This window comes from Carassius carassius, chromosome 10, assembly GCF_963082965.1.
Source record: "Carassius carassius chromosome 10, fCarCar2.1, whole genome shotgun sequence".
In the NCBI taxonomy this organism is placed as follows: domain Eukaryota; kingdom Metazoa; phylum Chordata; class Actinopteri; order Cypriniformes; family Cyprinidae; genus Carassius; species Carassius carassius.
Window position 1 is genome coordinate 6167395 of NC_081764.1, and position 25056 is coordinate 6192450.

A 25056-nucleotide genomic window follows, 5' to 3' on the forward strand; every position below is an offset into this window, starting at 1 on the left:
AGCTCTTTAACAGTGTAATTAGATTACTGTACTAGTTACTCTCTCTAAAAAGTATTGCATTACTTCTTACTTACTTTCTAAAATCCATATCAACCTCGATTAGTAGAAGACATTAAACTATTTTAAATCTTTCAAATCAATTACATAAAATTGCTTAAATTATTCTTAAACTGACCAAAGTATTTAAAGGGAGAAGGCTACATTTAAAAAAAATAATAATAATAAAAAATAAAAAATAAAAAACATTAATTTTAACATAAATGGTTAAGTTTTGATGTTAATCCACTATTGTTACATACTGTATAAAATTGTTCTGTACAGCATTTAATGAAATTAGAATCAGAAGTAGCTGTAATCAATTTACAATAAAATGAAAAGTAACTAAATTGCAGTAATTAGTTAAAAGGTTACTCCACCCAAAAATTCTGTCATTAATCACTTACCATTTACATTTACATTTAATCATTTAGCAGACGCTTTTATCCAAAGCGACTTACAAATGAGAACAATAGAAGCAATCAGACCAACAAGAGAACAACAACAGTATACAAGTGCCATGACAAATCTCAGTTAGTCTAGTACAGAACACGTAGCCAGGGTTTTATTTGTTATTTTTGAAGATAATGATAGACAAGAAAAGAAAAGGAAAGTACTAGTATTAGTTGGTTAAGTGCTGGTGAAAAAGATGAGTCTTTAGATGTTTTTTGAAAATGAGTAAAGACTCAGCTGTTCGAACTGAGATTGGTAGGTCATTCCACAAGCTAGGCACAGTCCAGGAAAAGGTCCATGAGAGTGATTTTGAACTTCTTTGGGATGGCACCACAAGGCGTCATTTACTCGCAGAGCGCAAACTTCTGGAGGGCGCATAAGATCGAATTAATGAGCTTAGGTATGTTGGTGTCGTGCCAGTTGTCACCATGTCATTCCAAACCTGTAAAAGCTTTGTTCGTCTTTGGAACACAATTTAAGATATTTTGGATGAAAACCGGTAGGCTTGAGACTGTCCCATAGACTTCCAAATATATAACAGTGTAAAGCATCGTCAAAATAGTCCATCTGCCATCAGTGATTCAACCGTGACGTTATGAAGTGACGAGAGTACTTTTTGTACATGAAGAAAACAAAACTAACAACTTTATTCAACAATTCCTCTCCTCTGTGTCTCTTGAAATCAGCATAGTACCATTTTGGCAAGTCTGAGCTTTACACAGATGTCAGTCTATGGGACAGTCTCAAGCCTACCGGTTTTCATCCAAAATATCTTAAATTGTGTTCCGAAGACGAACAAAGCTTTTAAAGGTTTGGAACCACATGGGGGTAAGTGATTAATGACAAAATTTTGGGGTGGAATAACAATTTAATTACTAATGCATAACACTGTATATCTGTATATACAGACATGAAACTGAAACTATATTTAACTTGCAACAACAAACTCTAATGCCCAATGCAAGTCCTAAGTTAACATTTTTCACTGGTTAACACTCAACATTTTAAAAGATAAAACAATAGAAAGATATAAAAAGGTTTGCTTAACTGTCCCAGACGGTCTTATCTTTTATTTCAAGAGAAGAAGACAAAAAAATACATTAATTGGTATCCCTTTTTTTAGCCTTAGATTAAAACATGCTTAGGAGGGTTACTTACTAGTTAGGGTTATTTGTTGCCATACTCCTGTATCATACCTCCCCTCCCTGCAGGGGGAACCATGTCACCAAGCATTATGACTCTCCCTGGTAGTCACTGGGTAGTCAAGATTGTGATAGAGGGGCATTGCTATTAAATCCCTTGAAGGATTATATTAGCTTTATGGGACACCGTACTGGACTATCACACTGTTAAGCAGAGCTTAGAGAGATGAGTTCACCGTTGGTAAGTTAATTGCCAATCAGTTGCCTTGGACACAGCTAAAGTCACTGTGGAAAATAATTTTGTTTTTGACATCTGGTTAATATCTTAATCTGCTTTGGTCTTTAAACTCCATGAAAAGCTTTACTTTTACTGTCAGAATCCAGTTTAAGCTTTATCATTTGCATTCACCAGCATACAAGTAAACTTTTTAAACTTCATTAAACAAACAACACATTAAATCTAAACATGGTGAAGTAAAATGTATTACGTGGATTTGCACAGTAGTAGATCAATTTTATTTTCCTGACGCTGGGTTTGTTTATCTTAATCAACTGTTTGTGTGTCTAAGATTTGTTTGGTACTAATCTTTGATTTGCTAGCTCCGAGATGACTCACGTTGTACTGTTCAGACAAAACATAGACATATTTCATCCTCAGGAGACACCTGGATGTGTATTTAAATTTTACTGAGCTCTAAAACATTTTTCTCCACTTGCTCTGGTACATTCTCATTGATTTTGGATTGTCGGGATTGTTGTATACTTTAATATAAACTCCTGAGATGGCTTAATTAGTTTAATTTACTTCAGTTATTGTGAAATGCAAAAGACCAATAAAAAAAAAACAAAAAAAAAACGAATTTTATTCAAATGAATAAAATAATATTAGAGCTTTATAATTAGTGGGCTAATTTAGGACAATTAATTATACATTTAAAAAAATTATATATATATATATATATATATATATATATATATATATATATATATTTTTTTTTTTTTTTTTTTTTTTTTTTTAAATGGATGACTCCAGTTGGATTTTAATCCAGCTGACAGTCCTATTTATAATGATAACCACTAAGACAAATTATAGGGAGTCTAATAAAAAAACATTTGCTGCCAAAGACATGAAAATTGTAGTTGCTTCAGTTTGTTAAATGATTGTTTGGTGTCCTTGCTAAATTACTTTGGTTTATTAAAATAATAATAATAAAAAATAGCTTTCTGTATTATCCAGAAAAGGGGAATTCAGTTGTTAAGAGGATCCAGACTTATTCCATTTGTAGTTCAAAGTCATTATATAGGTTTCCCTCCTCCAAATCATTTAAAGTTTTATTCCTATTTGTTTCACACAGCTGAGACGTGCTGGCTCTGTTCCCAAACACAGTGAGCTGGTTTGCTGTCTCTTAAAGCCACATCCTAACTGAAATGGAACCTCAAAAATGATCATTTTGGAACGTTCTACATTGGCAGCATTGTCCAATTAGCAATTCCCACAACATGCATGGGAGATTCAACTTACAGCTGATTTTAATATAGTGTTAACATGATAATAACCATAAAAACACACAATATTGAGTAAATCAGTCCATTAAGCTACATTTATACTATTTATTTAATGAAATCTTGCTTTTTCTAAAATCTTCAATGGATTTTTTCACTGAGTTAACTGCAATGCACCATGGGATTGCCCATGTGTTGCTGCCTTATCCTAGGCAACATAGTGATGCTTTTGAAACAGCCTATGTAGACAGTCCATGTTTTGGAACCCAGCCACTGTCAAGTGTTCTAGTACCTTTGGGGCTTGATCTCTGTACAGTGAGCTTTGCCTTAAAAGTATAATGTTCCGGCCAAAGCCGAGCATGTGTGGCAGGTGTCCCTGTTTAACATTGGCATGCTTGGAGGTACTCGTGGCCCATAAAAACGAACCCCACTTTGCATCAGGCATCTGATCTCAGTGTACCACAGTCTCACTTTCAGCTACACTTCTTGGGCCAAGAAAAGAGCAGCGCTTGAGTCCCTGTGGATTCAGGGACCAAATGTCTGACCATGTACAATTGACAAACCAAAGATTAACACTTTAACAAGATAAATAAACATCAATAACTTGCTGCAAAATAAATACAATCTTAAATTCATAATGTTGGAGCTTTTTGATTCAGAGAAGAATTTATAGATTTCTGAGAGCTGTCAGTGTCTTTCAACATGTATTTTCTTTAGAAAGGGCACCTCTAAATCTTTTTTTTTTTTTTTTTTTGCTTTTGTTTTTTTGTTCACTGGCGAGGAAATGTACAAGGTGCTTAGTGATTCATCAGAAAACCATGAAATTTACGATGAAATGTTCTTGTTCATATATGATGTGACCTATCAAGTGACCATGTAACCTAATAAAAGCCTAAAAAGGCCAGTATGGGGAACCCTATAATGACACAGAAATTGTTTTTTTTTTTATTTAAACAAATAATTACAAAGATACAGCAAGTAACACATTGAATTAAACTGAATTTTTACATAAAAATAGTATTTTCGTGTTAAACGTTCTCTTGTCTTAATTTACAGTGTACTGTGCATATGAGAGAAAATCTTTAAATAATGGCAGTTCTCAGTACTGAAACTACATTTCTTCCTTGCTTAAAGTGTTCCCTGGGAAACATCTCATTTATTTACTGACCTATGTTTCAAAGGAAAAACTCAGTGAGTCAGGAGATCACTCAAAACATGTCAGCATTGCATGCTGCAGTGATATGTGTTGATCTCCATTTAATGCTCGAGGCCAAAGTATGAGTGACACCTGCTGACTTCTCCCATCATACACGACAAGGCAAATGATCGGCCACAGACGGGGCTCCTCTTTAACTCAATGTCACTTTCTGTCACCTGACCAAATCCTTCTTAAAAAAAAAAAAAAAAAAAGTCTTGGCACCAACAGGGTTTGCATTACCTTTGAGAAGACTGCTAAATGAACTGTCTGACCAAACTCATGACCACGCTTGAGACTTGCTGAGATCGTCCCTGTCGGACAGCATTTGGAATCTGTTCAAGAGACAGATGATATTTCAATGAATCATCTGCACAGCAGGGGTTTTAACTACATTGAAGGTGCCAGGAAAACATTGTCATCAGCTGTAATACTTGTAAGTGTTGATGGGAACCAGTGATCAAGTGATCTTAGGAGACTCTAGAAATGCAAGATGAATGATTTACAGACTGAGAACATTTGATTAGTGAAGTCACGGAGGGCAGTGGGCATGTTTTGAGGTCATGATATTAAGATTAGCACCTTACTTACCTGTTTGATGAATATGGACATGTTTGATTACCCCAAATTTACAATCACTTAGAAATCTTGCAGAGGGCACTTTGCATATATTTTAAAAGATTTCACAAGCAGTTGTGGACTGAAGCATCAAGGCCTGCAACTTCTCAACATTTATAGATAAATATATATAATTAAATATGTATAAACACTTTATTGTAGGTAAAATTAATTAAAGTTTATTAAATTAATCAGTTTCAGAAATGATAAAAAAAACATGCATCTTCTTGAAGCATGAGTGGAGTATGTCAAGTTATAGAATAATATTCACTGTGACCACAAATTGTCTTACTTTGTCTTACTTTGTCTTACTTTGTGGACTGATGGTTTCGGAATGGTTTCCGGAAAAATAAACTAAATAAATAAATAAATAAAAACAACATTCTATCAACCTTCCGCCTCAATGATTTCTTGAGCGAAGCCTCGCTATTATTCCACAACAAAATTTCTGGTATGACAGTGGCATTGTTTCAAAAATTACAGGCAATAGTTTCAGTGTAGAGACCAATTTCTTTTCTTGTCACCTGGCGGATCCCTATCTATTAGTGGTCAGTAAGAGCATGGCGGTTATTCGGAAATGCAAATTTACAAACAATTTATCATCTGTCAACAGAAATGTTTTACTTTGCTTGGTATATAAACAAAAGTACAAATCTCTCACTGCATGAGTTTGATAAATGACCCTAACTTTAGCACTACCAGCCCTGGTGATTACCCTTACAGGTTATTAATGTACAATATTTACAATCATGACAGAAAGGAACATGAAAGATAATAAAAACACCAACCGATTTTTTCCATCATTTATTCCCACCGATTTATTAAGTTACCCTCATCCACTACATTTTAAATGATGTAACCACCTAGATTTATTGTAAATGTCTAATATTTTGCCATTCTTTCTGTAAAAAAAACAAAACAAAAAAACCTTTTTATCATTTATATTTTTCTGTGCCGATCCCAGTAAATGTGGAAGAAACCAACAGGGCAAGGTAAAACTTCAATGATTTCATTCATTTATATATCCAAATGAGCTCAAGGCTGTCCTGAAAAGGAAAAGGTGTTGCAAATCTTAAGCTGTAAATATAGACAAAGTTACTTTAGCAATCTCTGTTACTAATGCATTAAAAATACAGCATCTTTGTTTTTATACTAAGATATTAACTGTTTTGGGGAGACGTTGTCCCCCAAAGCTTCAATAACATTCAGTTGTAAAAAAAAAAAGAACATAAAAAATTTAAATAAGATATTAGGTTTAAAAAAGTATGATATGCTTCTCAACCGTTTCCCAGAATATATCCCATATCCTATAGTCATACTTTTCCTTTAATCAACTGTGAATTACCTCTCAACCCTACAGTAAGGTTTGTCCTAAAACCAAAGCAAGGAAAGATGAAGAAACTGACCCAAAGTTCTGGGAGATTTTGCTGAGTGGCGATAAGAAAGATTATGAGCACATCTGTGCAGAATATGACTGACTTCCGCTGGATGCTGAAGAAACTGAATGAGAAATAGAGAAGAAGAGCAAGCAGAGTTACAATAATTAGTTTTTTAGATAGATTTTCTATGTGAAATTATATTATAATCATATTTTCACTCACAGTCCGTCAAGAGCATTTTCAACCCAAAACACACAGATATGAATCTTGATGGATCTGCTTCTTTTGAACTTGATCTTAACCTTCTAGATGCCAGCAGCAGAATTTTCATCTACTGTACAAGGTAAACTGACACAACCGAGCTCAGGTTTCAGTGCACGCAATGCTGTTCTTTTGGTCTGTGAGCTTTTTGTTTCTCCATCAAGATGGTGAGATGATTCCATATTCTTGAGATCTTATATGGAAATGAAACACAAACAGAATCAACCTTCAATTTGAGACCTTCACCAGTTAGTTGTAGAAGAAGTCATTGTGCTCTCCACTGAATTTAAGAGTAAATTAAAGCCAATCTTACACTGTTTATGATGAAGCATAATTAACTTATAACTTTAAGTAACCATTAGCACTTTCTTGTAGTTCCAGTGGTGTACTTTCTAATCAAGTTAAAGGTTGTGATAGCCATGGAGATGGAGGATGCCATTTTTGAGTGTGTCCTCTCTAAACCCTTACCTAAAATCAAGTGGGTTGGGGAGATCTATCAGCTATCTTATTTAATTAAAATAAACAAAACATGTATTCAATATACATAATAATTAGGCACATTGATATTCTCATCATATTTTTTTTTCTAAGCACGTTTTTACCAGTTCCAAATCACATCAATCTTAATAACTACTATTAATTTAAGATCGCCGCATTACAACAGGTCAAACTACAGAAGAAAAGAGATAAGAGAATTGGGGCTGTCAAAACAGCCAGTGCTGAGCAAGAGGCAGCAGGTGCGATGGACAGCGGTGGTTTTGCATCTTGTCCTGGATATAGCTCTAGAGCAGAGAAAAAGGTCAGGAGAGATGGCTCTGGAGACACTGGGCTGATGAGAAGTGTAACAAACACTAGAGGAAAAGACACAGGGTAAGGTAGGGGAACCACACAAGTACATTAAATACAAAAGACACCAAAGTTGCATTGATATTTCTAATAATGAAATGACATTCATACATTTTCAAGTCTGACATAAAAGTCCAAAGCCAGAAGTAATATCGAGGTGAATGCCCAAATTTTATATTGTATTTGCATACAAATGACATTGATCATTTTATTATGACTGTTGGGATTTCCAGGTGTCAAACCGTTGAGGTGCGGCTACAGGTTCAGATGAAGGCCTGTTGTCTGGAGACTCAACGGTTTACAATTTGATGGTGTGCTAACACTACATGAGAATTAATAACAGATTATAATAAAAATATAATATAATATATAATATAATATAATATAAAAAGCCTTTTATTTTCTCATTAGTACATTGACTTCAATTAATGTGATTAAGTGTAGCGCTGACATTATTTCAGTGCCATATTCACGTTTAGCCACGACGTGGCACTGTATGAATGACACAGTACATGTGTCACACACCTGGACTCATTTTGTGTGTTTTTGCCCCTGTGACCCAGTTTCTGTCTTCCGTGTCTGGTTTGATTAGTTTCCAGGTGTGTCTCTTCATTTCCCCATGTGTTCCATGTCCCTGTTAATTTAGTCATGCCATCCACCTGTGTTTCCCCAATTATCCATTCTACTTAAGCCTTGTCCTTTCAGTTCTGTTTTGCCGGGTCTACTCGTCTAAATGTCAACTTGTCCACTTGTCACCTGTTACTTGCCACTTGCCTCTTGCCACCTGTTATTTTGCTACTTACCATGCCTATGTTTGAGTTAATAAATCCTTTTTTCGTTTATCCCTCGGCTTCGTGTTCCTTCCAGCAGCGTAAGCCGTGACAGAAGACCCGACCTAAAAAGTTATAAACTGCGTGTTTTCCCTCCGTTTTTTTCCGTTTTTTCACTGTCTTTTTCTTTCCGTAGTGTGTCATGGATCCCCTCTATCGCCCCGAATACCTCCTCCTCCTGCTGGAGCAGGAGGGACTGTCTCTCGAGGACCATACCAGACGGTTTCTCTGGATAGCTAATGCCACCAGCTACCCGGACCACGCGCTCTGCACCTTTTATCACGCCAGCCTGAACTCCAGGTGCAGAGCGTTGTCACCCGAAGATGGTCCTCGGGAGGATTTCGCCGCCTTCATAGAGTGGAATCTGGTGAGAAATGGGTCACCTCTCACGGTCGGCCCAATGGAGGATCTCGCCAGGTCCACTCTGGACCCAGAGCCCAGCCTGCAATCTCCCCACGGTACGAGGCATAAGCCCGAGCCCACCGATGACGGAGAGCCAGAGAGCAACCCGTCAGACCAGGTGCGAGAGCCGGCGACACTGCCCACCACGAGGGAGCATAATGTGGAGCGCCAAATGGGTCAAAATGAGGGGGTTTCCAATGCACCTATGCCAGATCCTCTGTTAAGCCCAGGAAGGGCTCCTGATCTCCCGTTAAGCCCAGGACGGGCTCCTGATCCTCCTGTAAGCCCAGGATGGGCTCCTGATCCTCCTTTAAGCCCAGGACGGGCTCCTGATTCCCCGTTAAGCCCAGGACGGGCTCCTGATTCCCCGTTAAGCCCAGGACGGGCTCCTGATTCCCCCGTTAAGCCCAGGACGGGCTCCTGATCTTCCGTTAAGCCCAGGACGGGCTCCTGATCCTCCTGTAAGCCCAGGACGGGCTCCTGATCCCCCGTTAAGCCCAGGACGGGCTCCTGATCCCCCGTTAAGCCCAGGACGGGCTCCTGATCCCCCGTTAAGCCCAGGACGGGCTCCTGATCTTCCGTTAAGCCCAGGACGGGCTCCTGATCCTCCTGTAAGCCCAGGACGGGCTCCTGATCCCCCGTTAAGCCCAGGACGGGCTCCTGATCCCCGTTAAGCCCAGGAAGGGCTCCTGATCTTCCGTTAAGCCCAGGACGGGCTCCTGATCCTCCTTTAAGCCCAGGACGGGCTCCTGATCCCCCGTTAAGCCGAGGACGGGCTCCTGAACCCCCGTTAAGCCCAGGACGGGCTCCTGAACCCCCGTTAAGCCCAGGACGGGCTCCTGAACCCCCGTTAAGCCCAGGACGGGCTCCTGATCCCCCGTTAAGCCCAGGACGGGCTCCTGATCTTCCGTTAAGCCCAGGACGGGCTCCTGATCCTCCTGTAAGCCCAGGACGGGCTCCTGATCCCCCGTTAAGCCCAGGACGGGCTCCTGATCCCCGTTAAGCCCAGGAAGGGCTCCTGATCTTCCGTTAAGCCCAGGACGGGCTCCTGATCCTCCTTTAAGCCCAGGACGGGCTCCTGATCCCCCGTTAAGCCGAGGACGGGCTCCTGAACCCCCGTTAAGCCCAGGACGGGCTCCTGAACCCCCGTTAAGCCCAGGACGGGCTCCTGAACCCCCGTTAAGCCCAGGACGGGCTCCTGATCCTCCGTTAAGCCCAGGAAGGGCTCCTGATCCTCCGTTAAGCCCAGGACGGGCTCCTGATCCTCCGTTAAGCCCAGGAAGGGCTCCAGCCCCAGAGCTTACTCCAATGCCTGCTCCTCCAAAATTCCCACCCTCCCACCCACTCCTGCCTCCTCCTCCTCCGCTGTCGTCTGGCAGCCCCTCTGCTCGCCCTCAGCCTACCATCATTGTGGTGCGAGCTCAGCGGGACCGCCATCCTCCAGCGACGCCTTGGTCGGCGTCTCCCTCACCTCCGCCTCCAGCCTCTGAGGCCTGGACTCCGCCTCGGCCCGTTGACCCGTCGGCTCCACCATGGCTCCTAGCTCCTTCCTCTCCGCCGTGGCCCGGCAGTCCGCAGGCTCTGCCTGGCTCCCTCGTCCCTCCGGCTCTGCCTTGGTCTGGCGTCGTCCATCCTATGTCTCGGGACTCCACTCCTCCGGCTTCGCCTCATCCCTCCGTCCCTCCGGCTCCGTCAGGCTCCTTCATCCCCTCGGCTACACCTCAGTCCTCGGTCACTCTGGCCTCACTGCGGCCTTCCGGATCCACATCGCCGCATCAGTCACCAGAGCCATCAGTTCCGCCTAGGACCTCCGGCTCCTCCCCGTCACCCTGGCTCTTCGGCTCTCCATCTCCACCTCGGGCTCCTCCTCCACTTGCTCCATTGGCGTGGGTCGAGTCCCTGGAGTCGGTGACCATTCCTCCTCCATGGCTCCTTCCTCCGTCGGCCCCACCTTGGGCCGTTATGGCTGTGGCCTGGGTCCTGCTGGGTACCTCCTGCTTCAGATCCTTCCTGTTTCCTCCCTGGCTCCTCCCTCCGTCATCTCCTCCCTCCGTCATCTCCTCCCTGGCTCCTTCCTCTGTGGTCCCTGTCTGCTGGCCTCCCTTTGTTGTTTCTACGGTGCGAGGACGCACCTACCGGGAGGGGGGAGTACTGTCACACACCTGGACTCATTTTGTGTGTTTTTGCCCCTGTGACCCAGTTTCTGTCTTCCGTGTCTGGTTTGATTAGTTTCCAGGTGTGTCTCTTCATTTCCCCATGTGTTCCATGTCCCTGTTAATTTAGTCATGCCATCCACCTGTGTTTCCCCAATTATCCCTTCTACTTAAGCCTTGTCCTTTCAGTTCTGTTTTGTCGGGTCTACTCGTCTAAATGTCAACTTGTCTACTTGTCCACTTGTCACCTGTTACTTGCCACTTGCCTCTTGCCACCTGTTATTTTGCTACTTACCATGCCTATGTTTGAGTTAATAAATCCTTGTTTCGTTTATCCCTCAGCTTCGTGTTCCTTCCAGCAGCGTAAGCCGTGACAACATGACCAGACTGAGGGGAACAGTTGGCAAGATTAATGGTCCTTACTGGTGAAGGGATGTAATTTAGGCAAGTGATTTATAACTCAAATATAATTGATTTATCCAACTCTATTAATACATTTCCATTTGGTAACTCTGATTAACTAGCAAACTTTTGAAACTTGGAAATTTGTCTATTTTTCATTATTCAGTATTTTACATATTTTATTATTTCAGTATTTTTTATATATCATTTGAATTTCAATTTCGTTCGTTATCTGTCTCGGCTCGGTGTTCATCTTCAGTTCTCTCTTCACAGCAGTTCAGTCAGTGTACTTGTTTGAGTAAATGAATTACTCCGGGATATTGGTTTGTTTTAACTCAGAGGGAGTGTCAGCCACATTAAAAAAGTTAACAGCTTAAGTCATTTGTGGATTAATGCTTATTGAAGACGCGAACCGTTTCTAACGATTCAGTACGATTTGGTGAACAGGTTCAAGAAGATCCGGTTACATCGATTGTTTTGTTCGCGAACCGGAGGGACAGAAAGCTCTCAGACTAAATCTAAAATATCTTAAACTGTGTTCTGAAGATGAACGGAGGTCTTACAGGTTTGGAACGACATGAGGGTGAGTCATTAATGACATAATTTTTCAGGGAACTAACCCTTTAATGATAATAATAATACATTATTATTATTATTATTATTATTATTATTATTATTACTACTACTACTATTATATCAGTAATTATATTATACATCAACATTTATCTGCATATTATGGGTATAGAATCAGCAGACCTTGCTGGTAACTTGAGCGCTAGCAAATAAGGATAGGAAGAAGGTGAATTAATGATACTGTACACTCTATTGATTATTTATTTCTTTAAAAAGTATTTTGTAATCGCTCTTTGTATTGCATCTATCCCTTTTGCTAGTTGTCTTCTAATAAAAAAAAGCAAGCATATCCAAAGATGGAGGTACACAAAAGTTAGCAATACAAAGCAGCAAAGATGCGAGCTAAAGTGATTGAATGCGAGACTGACACAGTGACAACAGTTTCTTTTTCATTTTACGATACGGTTTACATATGCGTTTGTTAAACCTACAGTATGAGTAATTCTTAATTTTGAATCAGTGATGAAAACATCTTTCAATATTACAGATCTTTCCTAAATTTGACCCCGATGACCTACACAAGTTCTCCAAAAATGTGGTAGTTAAAGTTTGCCAGACTGCTTCCTATAAGATGGCATTATTACTTCAAGACCTGACACAGATCATCTGGTTTAAGGTTGGCACTGAGCTTTTTGATGGTGGCAGCATAAAAGTAGTAAAGGAAGCAAACCAAAGCTGTTTTCAGATAAAAGACTGTCTGCAATCTGACTCTGGGGAAATTAAGATCCAGGTTAAAAACACTTTTGGTGCTGCAGAGGCCTTCTCAAAACGTATTGTGGTCGGTATTATATTGAATGCATTCTGAAATGAATATTTATAAACCTTCTGCCTTTTACATACAGACCCATACATTAACATTAAAATGGCACATTAAGTATTTCAAACAACTTAATGTACCCCTGCAGACAAACCAGGTCCACCACAAGGCCCAGTAGTAGTGATTGACAGCTCATCTTCTGTCACTGAACTAAAATGGAATCCACCAAGTGATATCGGTGGCTCTGAATTGACCTACTACTTAGTCGAGCTTCAGCAGGTAGGGCAGAGTATGTGGAAGAAGGTGTGGGATAGTTCAGCCAACCACCTGTCCTTCTGGGACAGAAACATGTCCCATGGCAAGAAATACATATACAGAATCTATGCTGAGAACTCTGAGAGCATCAGTGATCCTCTGGAGCGGAAGGCATCATGGCTGGAACTCTTTGTGAGAGACTGCAGTTCTTATCATTAATGAACAAAGTATACATAAATAAATAAAAACTTAACTAAATGCTTTGACTGGAAAACATTTTAAAACTTCTTAAGAGATCAAAACTACCCATGTTACAATTCATCCTGGTCAACCCACCCCTCCTAAGGTGGTTGCATTCAAAAACTGTAAGTTAACATGGACTCCACCAGAGATGGAGATGCACTGCTATTTCCAGATTAAATAAGCAGCTTACATTGCTTTTCACATGGAGGATCACACAGGGGAAGATTTTAAATTACGGTTCCTTACACTATAGTATATTATGATCTCAAAACACCTTTACCATAGTGTATTTTTTGTAAGATTTATGTTCATTCATTTAAGACAAAATTAAATGCACTTTTAGCCCCACTCACTAGACATTTCACTTTTTTTCCACATATAAATTTGCTGAACTGTTACATCAGGCAAAATTTTCCAGTGAGTCAAGGTTTTGTTTTTTCCAATTTCTGAGGACTTTCAAAACCAAAGGGTTTCTGGTTCAACTACTGTTAGACAAGAGTTATATGTTTTAACAAGCTACCTGCCACTTCCAAAACCCTATCATTCTGCTCTATGTAGTTGATAAAGTAAAAATCAAGAGTGGACATTAAGTGGCATTGATGTCATGGACCTTCCAGCTAATAAACCAGATGAATGTATAGCAAGTGAACTGGAAAACCTTGATTATAATTACTGTGTATTTTTAAGTTACAATTAAACAAAAATTACAGGGTTTGAATCCCAGAGAGACGACATTCATTTGAAGACAGATGCAAGGTCCAATGTAAATGTAAATGATTTTTCAGTACCTTTAATCTATGTAATTAGGAAACAATAGTTTTATGATTAAATTATCTCTAATTCAGATAAAAGATTATTCATTACTATAAGTGTAGTTAGAAGAAGTAAATGCCCCTTCAAAAAAGAGGTTCTAAACTTTCATGCATGACCATAACATAGGCTATTACTTCTGACTATAAAGTCTTTGATATTCACTTAGTTACTGTAGCATTTGAAAAAAATGTACATCTACGCTGTAAAAAGTCAAACTGTGTAGTTGTCCACTGGTGAAATCTAATGTGGTCAGGCTGATTATGTAATGTATTAAATCTAAATGTATAAAACAATATTTATTACTTAAATAAAACTAGTTCATTTAGATGTTTCCAAGATGTGGGAAAACTTTTACTTCACAAAAACTGTGTGTTCAGACCATTGAGGTTGGAATACTCCAAAGCTTTACATATTCTTCTGGTTCATTAATATGCAGTATTTTGTAACAGTGTTTCAGCACTGTCTAGCCGAAACACTTAAGCACATCAAGCTGCATCTTGTCATCATTATTTTGTACAAGGTTAACTGTTGACATGAAATCCGCCATTAAAACTGTAATTATACAATTTATCTTCACATTCGCTGAAAACAGTGGCTGCAGTAAGCTATCTGAGATTATGAATCCTCCATAACAGACATTTTTTTTCTTATTATTACATTAAGTTACATTAAGTATTATCGTTCCCTCTAGTCAATGTGAAATAGGCACAGACACCCCTGCTCAAGGCTCAAGGCTCAAGATTTTACATTTTGAATTTTAAGTCAATGCTAGTTGCTGAAAAACAGAGCAAGTTTTGAAGTTGATTTGAATTGAAAGATTTCATAGAAAATGTCACAGCAGTGACCACAGACAGCAGTTTTTGTTGGCTTCAGACTTTGATTGCATCCAGTCAGAGGATATCAAACATGTTACATTTTTTGCCGATTTTAGAACACAATGTTTTAATTTGTCATGCGCCACCCAGCAAAAAGGCACATTCCAGAGTGAGTTTGTGTTTGAATGACTCTAAGGTCTGGTAAATGTGTGATGCTAAATCGTTTAATATATGATGGCCAGTTTTTTTTTTCTCTCTCTGTAACTATTTACATAGTTGACAAATGTATGATGCCTAGTGTTTTAAAATCTGTTCAGATTTTCAAAGTTGTGTAGTGTATTAGAGAAGATTTTTAGAATGTCCTGTAACATTCTGTAACATTCAGTAAAACTAGCTAAAATGGTTTAAAATATTAATTGATATTATTTGTATGTGAACTGGAATGAAGTTTGACATTGCAAAGAGTTTTATATGCTGTTAAATTATGTGGTAGCATGACTAAATGCAACAGAAATTGTGAGCACTTACTAAGAAATTACTATTACTTTACATTGGGGTTAGGGATATGCCGGTATCAAATTTTTACGTTGTGATTAATTGCTAATGCTTTTATCACGGTATATGGCCATAATACAGTATAACAGGTTTAATAACTTTTTTCTTATAACAAAAATAACTGAATATTTAAATACAATAAAGCAATACAGAAAAACATATAAAGTTAAATGTTTTACACAGATTAAAGAGCAAAAGAACTATAAAGACCAAACGGTATCACTTAACAATAAGACCTCATTAGTTAACCTTAGTTAATGCAATAACCTTCACAATGAGCAATGAGGAACAAAATACACAAATCTGAATGGCTATTTGAATCTATTTAAATACATTTTAGAAAGTAGCACATCTGCTTTATTTATGGGGTTTCCAGGGTAACAGCTGCATTTTCTGAAATTTAGCGCCATCTGCTGTCAGAGAGTGAATGTGCTTTCATTCAGCGCGTCTCTCACGTGTTCCCCCATGTGCTTCTCGTGTGTGCTTGTTTACATCAGAGCTAAAACACTTCTTTCAAGCAACATACAGCAGTGTTGTGCATTTTGACCAGTTGATGGGAAAAGTATGCCTAAAATGCATCCCAAATTCGGAATAATTTGTAATGTATAATTATTCACGGTATTTAGAAGTGCCCACGATAACAATACCGTGCATATTTCATTACTGTGATATATTGCATTACCGAGTACCGGCACATGTCTAATTGGGGCCAATGTACGTGTTCATATTGATGTTAGACATGTTCATTTGGGAATGAGGCCTGACACAGAGTTTAAGCACATCAACGTATCCTCACGAGCTGCATGGTTTAATTTGGTATTATTTGTGTATGTTTTTTTTTGGGGGGGGGGGGGTATTGTATGTTTTAGCTGTGATTCCCATCCACTTACATTATAAGACTGACAGACGGTTTAAGCTAAAAATCTCAGTTTGTGTTCTAGTGAAGAAACAAAGTCACCTACATCTATGATGACCTGGGGGTAAGCAGATAAACATCAAATTTTCATTTTTGGGTGAACTATCTCTTTAAATATGGTTACAAATATTTATGTAAATACACCATTTACAGTGGGAGAGTACTTGGATTGGACTGATAGCTCAGATTGGCAACTCGTGTATTTCCCATTGAGTTAACAAGCAGTTTATGTTAATGTATTATCTCATTTGATTAGGTGAACCTGGTGCCACCCCGGCTCTTATGTAGCCTCAACCCTAATATAAATAAGCAATTTAAAGTAAGGGGATCACTTACAGCATTTACAACAATGCCATTACAACATCCTTATACTGTATGTGCAATCCCCATTTTTAAAACCTTGCCTGAAGTGGCTTTTATAAATTATGCAGAGAGCAAAAAGCAGACCAAAGTGCATCACCACTGTGAATGTGACTGCACGGTCCAGTTTATCACACTAATAATTAGACCTTGCTGCATGCAGGAGCAGCTCTAAGAAGGGGCAGTGCCCTTGTGTCAACAAGCAACTTTCAGTGCCCCTGTAAATTCATATGTAACCAAATATTTTTAGTTAGTCTAATTTTTTTAAGGCTGTTTAAATGGCTAAATAAAATATGTGCCCAATATGTACCACTAATGGCTACAAGATTCTTTGGGGTACACGGTTTTCATTGAATCCTTAATTTGCCAATTTATTATTTTCATTCCCACACATGCCAACCCCTACAGCTGCAAAGCTTCCTTTATTTTTCTTCTGGCTATGGATGAACCAAAGCCTCCAGGCCCGGTGGTGCTAGAACAGCTTGTTTATGGTAAAATCATTATCACATAGGCTCCATCTCCACAGACCAGGGGAAGGATGATCAACTGCACTACATGGTGGCAGAACGTGTTTCCAACACATGAATCTTGTGCACAATAGCTGACTGTTTGTTTTGCAACACTTTCTCTACCTCTGTCCACCCCTGTTGTGAATACCACATCAGTCTAAGCAAAAAATTATATGGGTTTTTTGATCCCTCTGAATCACCACCATGGGATGTTAATGAGCTGAGAGATAGGTTGCATTCAAATGTCATATTACTCAATTCCTTATTATTACAGTATGACTTAATTTGTTGCATGACAGGAACAGTTTATCCATAAAACGAATATTACCATTTATTCACTCTTGTGTAATTCCCAACCTGAAAGATTTTTTCTTCCATGGAACACAAAGTAGAAATTTGCAAGATTTGTAATGGTTGTTTATTCTGATGCAGTTATGACGTAATCAAAGGTTCGATATGTATCTAAATTACGTAAAAACAACCTCAAATACGTACAGATAGAACGTGTTCTCTGACCAGTCAGTTTTCCATACAAATTTGCTCATGAAGCTGCTTTTCAATGCGTATCTGATTACTTTTTTTAATATTTATGTATATTTTCCCTTTTTATAATTTTTTTTTGATAAATGTAAGATCCCTAAACCCCAACCGAACCTAAACCTACCCATTTTATACAGAATGTTATATAACATATATAACATATATAACATTAAAACGTTATTTTGAGCCACTAACTTTAATCCTACACCTACCCCTAAACCTACCCATAACCATTTCTTAAAACTACATAACCTTACTGTTATAAATAAACATATAACAAACAAACAAACGTAACGTTAATCATTTATTTTTTGCGAAAATATCAAAAGTGGTACCAAAAGTAGTTCAAATGATGAGTTCCAGTCGCAGTCCTCTCTGGAGGTAATAGTTTTTATAGGGTACAGAGCAGAATTTAATTTATTAATCTGTGAAATTAAGTATCTGTCTTCTCTCCGTGAAGGCGCACTGGCGCAGTACTGAATGATTTCCATAGACAGTAAAAGAAATGGTCACAGCGACCCTTTTGGATTCAACGGAGAAAAATGAAGTCAATTAAAAGCACGCACTTCCTGGGGGTCGAGTGTACGGCGCAGACTCAAACTGAGCTTGATGACGTAGATGTCACGTGAGCAACCTGTAAATCGTCTAATCGTTGTGTCAAGAGATATCTGAATCAGCCACCGAATCTTGCAGAGAAGGCGAGTGTGAACAGGAGCAAATTTTGGTAAGTATTCTGATTAATTATCTCTCTTGACTTTATGCCTCCACGTTCCCACGATTGCCTCATAGACAGTAAAAGATTGCCTGCGTGCTTCTCCTCCTGTCCATACGGTAATTTCTCTACTGTGCGACAGAGAGTCGCTGGTTATGACGCAATCATTAGCCTATTTTTTATGAAAACTGCTTCTACGGGACCATAACGTAAGATACAAGGTAATGGAGCCTTTTATACATTTTCATGTTTCTTTAGAAATAATTAATGGACAAATGGAGTCTTTAAACGCCTCAGATGTAAAGTTATTCGCTGTCAAAGTGACACCAAAATGAATGGGAGTCAATGGAATGCTAAAAGTAGGTGGGGGTCCGCTAGCCAATGGCGGCGCCCATGGGTGCTTCAAAAAAATATGAAACCCTGCCCCCCTGATGATTTCAAATGTCTATCAACTGAAACATGGCATGTCGCAATCTGAGACAAATTAGGTGAGAACCAATGAGCGTTCAATAGCAGTGCTGTAAACCATCTCGTAACGTTTCTCGAGGGTGACGCACTGGCGTAATTTTCAAATTCGAATCATAACGAGCGCGGGCTTTGACTGTGACGGTCGCTGTTGCTGAGAATGAAGATGAAGATCTATTGATAAAGGGCTCAATTTGGATATGTTCCTTGCAAACATCTGGATTCTATAGATATGGAGTACAGCAACAAATAAAATGGATGTGATTTGTAATTTTATGCTGTGCTTTTGTATATCTATGGTTGTATTGTCAGTCATTGGACAGGATAAAATCGTGTAGGTTTGAAAGTGTAGCAGCATGCACAGAAATGTTATTTCCTATTAAGTAGATGAGTAAACTGCTTTCAATAAAAACATGTATTGATATGACCATTAAATACAACAGATTTAAATCATTAAAGCCACGATTTTAATAGTAATACATGGGAATTCATATACATTCACACTTTACGTTCGATTATTTACATATTTTTAGCTGCTAACACGTAAGTATTTGTACGTTTTACTGCTATAAATACGTCAAAGATGTACGTTTTTATGTGCATGAAAACATAAGTAAATGTACGTGTGGTAGAACCACATTTAACGTAAAAATACACACGTATTCTCATGAGATCACGTTGATTAATTGCATATGCCTATAAGACTTGAATGTGAACTGTATCCATGGAAACACAAATATAGTTTTCTGATAACTTCTCTTAATAACAAAAAAACACATCAAAGTAAGATAATCTTGGCACAGGTTATCACACAAAATTTTTCATTTATTCTACAAAAGATTTTAGATAAGAAACACAAGCCATTTTGGATAAAATAAAATGTTCAAGTATACATTACTTTACCAATGCAAAGATTAGCTGTCCATAGGCAAAATACAAAACTGATTTTGTAAAAAAAAAACTGATGTTAAGTTATGGAACAACTTTGCTAAAGTATAAACACATTCATTTTGCTGCTTACCGTAAGGCATCAGGTGGTTTCATGTCTTAGAGTGACATTTGTGTTTACTCAATTTCCTGAAGTCCATACATGTCTCAAGGCTATCTCAAGCACAGGTCCTTGCAATTTGCCTGGCCCCAAACTTTGAGAAAAGCTGTCTGGGCACGTCAAGCTTGGTAAACCCCTGTCAATGTAAAATGAAACCTTCCCTCAGGGCTGTGAGGGAAATATGCTGCCACATGAATATATATATATTTTTTACAAGGCCCACGTTCATATCAATATGAGACCCTGGATATAGAAAAAATTGTATATTTTGACAACCGAAATGCAACGGTCAAAAAATCACCTGTAATATTTTCAGTCAAATAACACTTACCAGCAACTAATGCTTCAAATTAAAGAGCCATTTAATATAGACTTTAATTGTCCAATAAACATGCAATATGTTCGGTCATGTTACAAGAAATCATAATCCTATACTTTAAATGGCGAGGCATCTATAGGGTGTCTACACATGAATGACTTTAATGCTAAACTCACTCTGTTTTTCGATTGTAATCATAACATTTCTGCAAAAAAAAGTGAACTACTGTACCAGGAAGGAGTTCATAATCAGTTTAGACAAACAATGAGAGTAATAAACAATGTCTTGTTGGTAGACACTTTCTGCAGCCAGACTTTGAGATCAGCTTCAATTTAAAAGATAAACATCAAAATATGATGATAAGCAGCCTTTTTGCAATGTCTTACATCACACAAATCAATAAAAGTTAGGTTCACATTCTGGCAGGATCAGAAAATGATATTTGAGTATGAATATCTGTTTCATGGGCTGGACATCCACCCAACCCCAGCATCTCAAATAAAAGCTTTAATGTGACAGCTGATTGATTCGACTGCATGGAAGGTTTTCATTCGGTCCACCAATGTTCTGAACAAGCAGCATTGATGCAGAAGCTGAAGGAGCTGCAAGATTTTAAAGGTAAGTTTTCATTTTCTTTGACATGCAGCACAGGAAACCATCAGGAATAATTCACCAATCCTAATAGAAATTCAAAGAGTTATGCATTTCATCAGTCCTTGAATTGTGAATAAATAATGGAAACAAATTTGGCTATAAATAGAGTTTTGAGCACATTATTTTATTACCACATTGGGAAAAACCACTGAGAACAATTTGCAACACCACACTTGTGTTTTTTCCTCTTAAGAGTTAGGACTGAAACATATGTAAGTGGTCATCTACTGACATACATTTTTTTTTTTTCTGCTATGAGAATCACTCCCATCCATGTCATCTCTTGACTTAACTTAGATCATTATGTTTAATGCCTTTTTTTCAATCCAAATATGCACAATATAAGTAAATAAATAAAATAATCAATAAATTAGGATAAAAGTAGATCAATATTTTTGTTTACATTTCCTATTAAAATATCCAAACAACTAAACACCAAAACAGATTCTCTTGAGAGGCAAAACTTTTTTCAGAAGAATATATCTGAACGGTTTTCTTGTTTAAATAGGTATAACAATAAAGTTTAACCAAAAACATTTCCTTCCACAAAAATAATGTTAGTGACCTTGGTCACCATACACTTTCATTTACATAAGAAAAAGGTGACTGTCATTTTGCAATCTGCCAATGGTCTAATAAACGTAATTAAAAGGAATCTAGATTTATAATCTTAAAAAAAAATCCTTCTTGAGTGCATTTACCTTGTTTTGATTAATTTTATTTGTTTGTTTTTTTCTACCTTGTTTTGTACACACGAGGGTAAAAATGAGACAGAAAGACAAAGTGAAAAGAGGAGGCTTTTTGATAGACTGTACAGCTTGATGCCAGAACTCTCAAGATAGTTTGACAAATGTTGAGGAAAGATGAGCAATCTGAATGAAATGTTGAGGTTAGGAAGAACATCATCATCCAAGCCTTTTATTGATATATATATATATATATATATATATATATATATTGATATATATATATATATATATATATATATATATATATATATATATATATATATATATATCAATATATATATATATATATATATATATATATATATAATCACAATATTACAAGTTGTGATCACAAAATGAATAGGCCACTGCAGCAACAGCAACAGAAAAAAAAATAAAAATAAAAAATAAAAGGAAGCAGCTGAATTATTTGCCAAACAAAGAAGTTTTGTGGTGCATCAGACCAGTAATTATTACTATCGGAACACTTCAGTAGTTATGCAAAGAATTAAATTTATTCCGAAGAAACAAACATTCATGCTCCACTTTGCTGTTCTCAACCACATCACTTTATTCTCATAACATTACAATTTTAATCTCAATGATATGACTTTCTCATAATTGGCTTACTCTTAAAACACTTACCGGTACTTATAGTTAGTGTGTGTACACATTCCCACAAGTGGATGGGATCATATGCAAGTTATATATAGACTTTGTATCACATTACTATTTTTAAACCTTGTTGTTTTACAAGATTAATGACAAATTTACAGCAGCTGGTTGAGATGCAATGAAAAAATTATTATATATAACAGAATATTTATACAGTGTTTTCTCATTTCTTGACTATTGGATTTGAAACAAGGATAAAACACATTCTGAAGATGTCACATCCTGCAGAAGAGATTCCTGTTGGTCAGGGTAAGTTATATTTATACATAATTTAATGTCTTAAATAAAATTGCTTACTAATATATGTCCCAGATAAAAAATAAAAAAAAGTCTAGTCATATTGTGTTTGAAAGCTTCTAGTACTACAAAATCTCAGCAGCTGCTGAGTCATCAGCCTGCAATTTTAAGAGTCAATCGTAAAGATAACATGCCTAAAACATTTATGGTAGCTTATCCTTGATTTTGATACCTCGTTATTTGTTTTGGTCCAAACTTCCAAGAAAACATTGCCCTCATGTGTTTATGTGAATAAATCCCAAGAGAAGGCAAAAAAGATGGCACCTCAGTCCTATTTTGAATAGCATGGTATATGTGGGTGGTTTATTTACGAAAACAAAACCTTTGGTGTTGCTTAATAAAGCACATAATGTAATGATTAATGCAATTTAATGATTAAAGCATATATATTCCAAGTGGAGATCAAGAAGAGATCTAGAGTGCCTGGTGTTATGATCACCCATATGTCAAGGAACTGCCACGTGGAAAAACTACCCCTGATTTCATCAGAAAACCAGTTACCTTGACAGTTCAACAAGGTACTACAATTGTTATTATTATTATTATTGCAAGTGTTGCTATTGAAAAAAAAAAATCCTAAATATATCTTTCGACAGTATTTAAAAGATTTGTTCTGCTCATTTGGAAATAAATTCACACTAATAATTGACATATAGTCCAACAAACTGTGGATTTGATTAAGCATTTATGTGTTAGTTAAGCAGTCAAGTAGTTATAATGGAAAAAGTAGAATCTTCGGGAGGTAGATCCTTCATAAGTATAAACTCTGAGATGATGAATGGGTTGCCTTTCTGTAACTACAGGCAGAGAGGCCATTTTCAAAGCAGTGGTGAGCGGAGATCCAGCACCAACTGTAACATGGATGAAAGGACTAGGGAACATGTTCTAGAGGTAACATACCAATGCCAAAAATTCAAACATTATCATACAAAACAGTGCATTATGCTCATTGATCGTTCTACAGTTAAATTACAGTTTAATCTGCTGTGTTCAAACTGATAGTAAATGTACAAGTTGATCAAGCAGATACATACACATGTTTTGCTACAAATCAATCTGGAAAAGCCATGTGCACAGCTACATTAGGCGTATTTGACGGCACAACACAACATTCAAGAAAATTCAAATTTTCAAATCTGTACATTCAATGTGCAGAACTAGGCAATTAGATCTGTTATCTGAATGCATGCTCACATTCATGCAATGTTTTTTAGATGGATTAAAGATAAAATCAAGTGATAATCTAAAAAAGGTGGATATTTTCATCCTGAAATATTAAATGAATGTAGAGAGGGGCATTTTATCTACATGCTGTATTGATAATGTTTTCTGTTTTGTTTAAAAAGACGAACAAACCAACGATCCTGAGGACTTCAGGAAAAAGAAGACAAAAAAAGAGAACTCAAACTGGTACTTACATAATGCTGTCCGAACTGCTGCTTTTTGTGTGTGTTCATGCAAACAGAACCGGTTTATCACAGCATACTACACTGAAATCTCCTTAGCACTGTCTTAAGGTGAATGGCTTTAAACACTCTAATGTTTAAGCTGGCAAGGTTTTAAAATATGATAAACTTTTAAATAAACTTGAGGAAGCCGATCGTTCAGCTAGGAGATTAGTTATAGCAGGTAAGCATGGTATTCGCAGGTGAACATAAAATATCATTACTGGTGAATGAGCCAGTGTAATGCAAAAATGTTTGAAAGGCCTGCCATATCAGTAAAAATGCCACATGAATGGTATTATATGAAGTGTTTTTTGCTTGCATCACATTACACCTAGCATTATGAAAACAATGTTTGGGACACCACTATCAAAACTTCTTGATTTAGACAGTTTGCGTTTGGATATTCATCGATTACTGTGAAAACTATGCAATTACATTCGTTTCAATAATAATGACTAAACTTTATAAAACTGAACGTAACTTTTTCAGAAACTATAAAAAAATATGCCATTACAAAAGAAGAAAAACACAATGAAAATAAAAAAAAATGGACTCAGTTGCACAAATTTAACAGGCTCTTCAAATATGCTTCTTTGTTAATGTTTTTCAAAGATTCGCTTTAGCTAATCGTGGATTCTGAATTCATTGCCACAGATTTCGCTTACGTTTCGCAGTTTTTCGTTTGGTGTTTTGACACAAACCTCTCGTGGGGGCGGGGTTAACAGTGATCTACTCTGATTGTTTAGTGAGCTTTTGATGGACAGGCGCTCTCTGACCGGGAAGTACAGACTACAGACGCCACTCAGTGCCGCGGATATTGGAAAGCTCTCGTGATTGTGATTTGCATTACTAAATATGTAAATAATATTTGACCTTTGATCGTCTCAGTCTGTAAAGATGAGCTCTTGTCCTTCAAGGCAGCCTGAAGTAAGCTTGTGTTACTGAATGACAATAATAACCCGCAACAAACTGTTGCACACTGTAACATGAAAAACTTGTATCGATGTTATTGGTTACTTCAGTAACACAAGCTTACTTCAAGCTCTCTGAAGGACAAGCGGGGGAGGAAGAGGATGCCGCTCTGTGTCTCCTGA

General features: G+C 37.6%; 1 pseudogene; it reads left to right on the forward strand.

Moving 5' to 3' along the window:
- The first annotated feature begins 5181 nt into the window (after positions 1-5181).
- The window catches only part of LOC132152274 (immunoglobulin-like and fibronectin type III domain-containing protein 1), a 28921-nt pseudogene continuing 9046 nt past the window's right edge, over positions 5182-25056 (forward strand).